Genomic DNA, 6,000 nt, shown 5'->3' with positions numbered 1-6,000 from the left:
TCAAGTATCTTCTCCTTCCAGAAAGTTTTCACAGAGGTCCTTTAGTAATCATGATAGCAGGTCCCAAAGAGCATGGAGGGGATATGGACTCTGCCCCTCTTCCAGATACTTCCCCTTGGCAAAAAGCATAGCCCATGCCCTGCCAACAAAAGAAAGCACATTCCTTTTGTTTCGAGAGAACCAGAACACTTCAAAGAGAATTTCAGTAGCTTTTAGAAGATGTCAATCGACCCTTTCCTTTTGGACTTAGCATGTGTGCAGGTGGCTGATCATCTGCCAAGCCCAGACTCAGCCTTTCTCTCACCAGCAATTATGCATTTTTTCCCCATTCAGTTGATTCAGTTTGTATGTGTATTTGTTTTTTCTCTCTACTTATAACTTAGTTCAGCATCTCCAAAAATCAATGTAGTATTTATATCAAGAGATTTTTGGGGAAAAAAAGTGGATGCCTGGGACATGGGGTACATCCTGTGGACCCATTGGATATGATCACCTGGCAAGAAATATAGATTTTTGACTGAAGGAAAAACTAGCAAATTCAGACAGCCTTTTGTTCTCCTTTGTAAGAGAAAGCTTACTACAATTCCCAGAGGATGGCTCCTCAGATACTTCGTTTACAGCAGCCTTTTTCAACCAGATGTGCCGGACTACAACTCCCATACTCTCCAATTTGTATTCCAAATGGGGTTTAGGAGACTGTAGTCTGGCACATATTGAAAGCACTCGGTTAGAGAAAGTTATTTGAAGGAACCTTCTTCCCACTCTATTGCGGAAACTCATTGGAAGCTGGTGGTAGCAAAAGCCATGCTTTTTAAAATGTGTCTTTTTAAAGATCACCATATAAGCTAGCCTGGTTTGAGGAAAGAATGGTTGGTGATGAGACTTAGGTATGAATGCTAGTTTATGTTTTTACTCCTATCTATAGAATCATTAATTCTACTTTGGGTCTGGGGTCTATTTCCCCTGAGACTGTGGGAAAGAGAGATGATTTAAACGTAGGCTAATCTCTCTGCCATACAATATTAGTTTTCTATGTACAGGGATTTTGTTTTTAAAATACAGAGTGAAAAATCGCAAGAAATCTCTACTTGCAATTTAAATGGTGCAGTCCTGACTATCTCAATGAAAGAAACAAGGCAGATTTCTATTTCTTGGCATTGTATCTGCATAGGACCACCATCCATTGACTGCAAAGCTCCAAGTGACTATGAGATGGCAGCAGAGAGATACAGAAAGTAACCCTTTGATGCCATATGGGAGTTGTCTGATTGTCTGGATTTTAGGACTCTCTATACCAGAGCCAGATTAAGGCTAACTGATGTCTTAAGCACAGTCCAACAATGGTGCCCTTGATGGAATTGAAAGTCTCATGCCATGAACTGAAAACAGATAACACTTCCAAACCATTTTTTTACAACTTTAATCAAAGAAAGAAACCAAGGAAAACTTCTTTTAACAATGTACATTAAAGTTGAACGCCACAGAAAAGGACGGTTACAAAAAAATTGAAGTTGAATATGGCAATGAAAAAGTGAAGGACATAATAATTTGGGAGAAAACTCTGTGGTGCCCTAAGCAGGTTCCTAATTTTGCTTAATGGTTAATCCACCGCTACTCTACGTGGTAGCCTTAATGGTGGCAAGGTCACTCTTTGGGGCATAAAACTTGGGCAATAGCTGAATGGATGGTAAATCGCACCACTTCTCTAAACCAGGGTTGTCTCTGACACAGAGATATGCCTACATCTCAATACAATGAAGTTGTAAGTCATTTTCATCGATGGCTAGGTCTCTCTAGCTCTTCAACCCTCCAGTCAAGGAGGGTAAGGGGAATGTTGCATTGTTGAAACCAATGTTACATTCCACTGATATTTTAGGGGTTCTGTTTTGTGTGAAAATGGGCTTAACAACCGTGGTAGAACCATGGAAGACTGTGGAAAGATACTGTTACTGGCAATGAACCTACATCTCGAGGCCTGCAAGTGGATTCTGGAGATGCCTGCCTGAAGTCTGAGGATCCGCCTGTGGGGGAGGTTGTGGGAAAGCAGCCTCTTGTAATTACATGTGATAATTAAAGCCAATTCAATCTTTCTATCATGCATTAATGCTGTTAGTTGCCAGCTCTGCTCTGCTTCCTAAGTACGGTCATTCCCGCCCTCCCGCCCCCCCCCAAGACAGCACAATAAGGGAAATGGACCATTTGGATCAGTCTAAATGCAATTTGTTCAGTTCTTTTCAAGCATATAATCCTGGTACAAAGAAAGGATTTGGGGGGCATTTTCAGCTCTGCAGGAACAAAGGCTCAGGCCAGTCAGAAGGCAGAATTGTCACTTGCAGCTGCGCTGACAAATAAAAGAGCAGCCAGTAAATGCCTCTACAGTTTTGGATGCTTCTTAGGGAAACTGAATTTTCTCTACAGCAGGTGCTTTGGCTGCAGCTCTCCAACTTCCCTTTGGGTCTGGTCATCTCTTTTTCTAGGGCAGCGCGAACAAGGGCTACTGTGGAAGCGTGGGAGGAGCACAGGGGGTTGCCTCATCTGAAGCCAAATCATTCATTCCTTGAGCCTAGCATGCTCTCCTTTGACTAGCAGGGGTCCTGGAAAATCCTGAGCAAGCGATGCAGCTCTGGGACATCACTGAAACTCCCAGTGAAAGTTTTGCAACGATGGAACCAGTCACTACAAAACACAGAACTCTCTACCCTGCATGTCCACAGTAATATTAATGTTGGGGTGGTGAGGTGCGGAGCGGTGGAAAGGTAGAAACGGCTGGATGTTATTGCAGTGATTTCCACTTTCATATCAAAGTGAATAGGATTTCTGGGCTGAACGTTTCAACCGTCAGTTGATGTATGTATTAGAACACCGTCCAAAGAAAAACTTCATATCCCCTGATTGCTACTAGCATGTATGAATCAATGGCTTCTAGCAGTAGTGACAGCCCAAAGGGGCACATTGAAAGCCTACCAAAAGACTGTTTGATTCCTGCACATTACGCCATTACACTAAAATCAAGCCATGATTATTGTTTCTTTCCATCAAGGAGGAGGCAGCTACCGAACTCTTGTAAATGTGTGCTCTTCTGCTTCCTTAAAAAAAAAAAAAAATGCATCAAGCTGATCCCCAAATTCCTAAGTATAATTGTAGCCTCCAGGATGCCAGGAAATGTTTGGCAGAGGACAGTTGGTGGACTTGCACGGTGGAACCAGAAGCTTATTCTTCTTCCAACTATTCCCTAGCCTTTGAGTTTATACCTTTCCTTGCTGTCTGGATTTCCTGGAAATGCTTTGCTTTTTGGAAGTGTGCACTTGGACAACAACATTAGCTTTTTTTCTGTCTGGACAGGTTTCCCAAGTCTCAGGCCATGCAGCATACCAACGCGTAAGAGGTGAATCATTATGGCTGGGATGGCTTTGACAACATTTTCATCTTATTTTAGTGGAGCGTTAACACCACCTTCCCCAAACCAAGTCCTGTGGTTGCAAATTAAATGTGTATGTGGGAAAAACAGAACGATGTCAAGGCTATCTAAAACACTTCCTTCATAGCAGAGAGCACCCCTGTCTGATTCTGTTCCCATTTGAGCTTCCCCCTCCCTGCTGACAGGGAGGTGAGCAAACACCAGGGCCACTTTGTGAGTCAAGTGCTGGGACAAGGCATGGACTGATATAGCTTCTATCCCTAGTGATAGCAAAGCCAGGTGCTCTTAGAAGCAAAAGTTCAGTTCCTGTTTGCCTCCATTTAGGTCCAGAATCTGGGAAAAAGAGATAGTGGCAAGTGACTTGGTGTTGACAAGTCAGATGATAGAAAGGTCATGCATCCTTTGGTGAATTCTTCAGCAAGTGGATCAGAAGCAGCTGGTTAAGCAAAGTGGACCTTTAGGAGCAAAGGTGGTTGACTTTTTATCTACAGTTGCAACGCTTAAGCACTAGAGCAGTGTTTCTCAAACCTGGGAACTTTTAAGAGGTGTGGACTTCAGCTCCCAGAATCCCCCAGTCCATAGGGAGATAGAATGCTCTAGAAGATATTCCCTGCACCATAAGATTCTCCATTGTGCCATCATATTCTATGAGCCTGTACGTTTATGCTACTTACTAACATCATTTACTGATGGAGTCCACTCTGCTGGTGAACTAAATATACTATTTAGTTAAGTTGAGAATTTAAGGTGCCTAAAAAAATCAGGTTTGGTTTCTCCATGAGAATACACGGTGTTTTTTTTTAAAAGTAGCCATACAACCTTTATTTGTGGATATGCCCAATTATTTGTGGATAATTCAAATTTTTAACCTGAAAATGGAGGAAGTCAGATTTGCTTAATGACCACATCATTTGCTTAACTACCTTGGCAAAAAAAGGGGTAAAATTGGGTGTGGATGACCCCACTTAGTGACAGAAGTTCTATTCCAATTGTATAGTAAGTCAAGTACTATCTGTATCATAAGGGTGATTATTACTGTTCCAGAGGCTTCCATGACAGTGTTGAAATGATGAAACAGGCATCATGATACTGTAACATAAAGTCTTTGTGGGTCATTTTGAAGCTAGTACTGAGATTCAGGAAAAAAAAAATAGAGATCTGTTCCTTCTTAGTCTAGCATGAGAAAAAAATATATAAAGAGTTTTAACTTTTTTCTTTCAGCAGAATGGAGTGAAATTTGAAAGAGCAAATTGAATCTCACAGAAACCAGAGCACTTTGAAATTTGGGGATAACAATGATGCCCTAGTAGGACTGACTCCTTTGCCTTCTCTCCTTGTCCATCCTACATCGGTTTTATTATCCCAGGATACTTATGAGTAATTAGCACTCAATGGCTGGTTTGTATGCTGGACTAAGTCATGGTCTGTTTATACATGCTACACTACAACTAAATTTTATGCAGCATGCCAAACCATAAACCATGATCTATAAACCACAATAGTTTAGTACAACACACAGTTGCACAATAGTTATGTACAACACATAGCCAGAGCCAAAAGTATCACATTATGGTTTAGGACAATTTGTTTCAACTATATACAGCAAGAATTTAAATCTGGGCAAATCTGTTCCTAAACCAGTTGTTATATATACACGTATACTACATTTTGTATCTTCCCTCATGCTTACCTGAAACTGGTTAACTGGTATCACTGGGCCTTGTTTCCAAAATATTGCCTTGAAATATGTCAGATGGGTGGGAATCTGTGATCCTCATCCCTGCCGTTTTCTTCATCACCACCATGATCTCAGGTTTTTGCTTTGCTGTGTAGAGCTTGACATGAAGAAATGCTTTATTTGCCTTTAATCTGTATGCCTGATACCAGTGGTTTCAATAAAAAGAGAATCAAGGGGATTTTGATCATTTAGAAAAACATTGTTTAAAGCTGGCATGACCTCACCTCACTGGCTTTGGGAAGCACCCTCCTTCTCCTCCATGGTCATCATCTGTGGGAAGTGTTTTTCCTTTTCTAAAGTAGAAAGGCAATGTTTTTGTTGGCTAAAGCTTCATATAGCCTCCTGAATGTGTTAGAAGGGGGGTGAACAAGAGAGGAAGCCTCCTGAATTACAAGATAAATACATATCCATTGCACATAAGAAATATTAACTGCATAAGACTGTTTAAAATAGCACTTAGTTGCCTCCTTCCAGCAGAACTGGGGAGGAAATCCTATAAGTTTTTGTCTGGAACAGCAGAAAGTTGGGTGGCAGCAATCTGCTTGCTTTTATTGAAGCCCTAGAACATCCGGATAGGTGCTTAGTACATGGAGCAGGCACAGAAACATAGAAGGCATACATATAGACAGAGGCACATATATGCTTTCTGCATACATCTATATGTATGTGTGTATAAATAGGTAGATATATCCATGCATGAATTGCTGGTCCTATTTTCATTTTTTCATTCTGATTCAAGGGCCTCGGGTGTCTCTTTGGGTTCAGCCAAACAAGTATGGTTTTAATTCTATTTTTAACTCTTTGCCAAAAATATTTCTCCTAAACTATCCATCTTGAATCAATG

Source organism: Crotalus tigris, unplaced genomic scaffold (genome assembly GCF_016545835.1).
Source record: "Crotalus tigris isolate CLP2741 ecotype Arizona unplaced genomic scaffold, ASM1654583v1 scf7180000019070.2622420, whole genome shotgun sequence".
Classification (NCBI taxonomy): domain Eukaryota; kingdom Metazoa; phylum Chordata; class Lepidosauria; order Squamata; family Viperidae; genus Crotalus; species Crotalus tigris.
Note: the sequence above shows the minus strand (reverse complement) of the source record.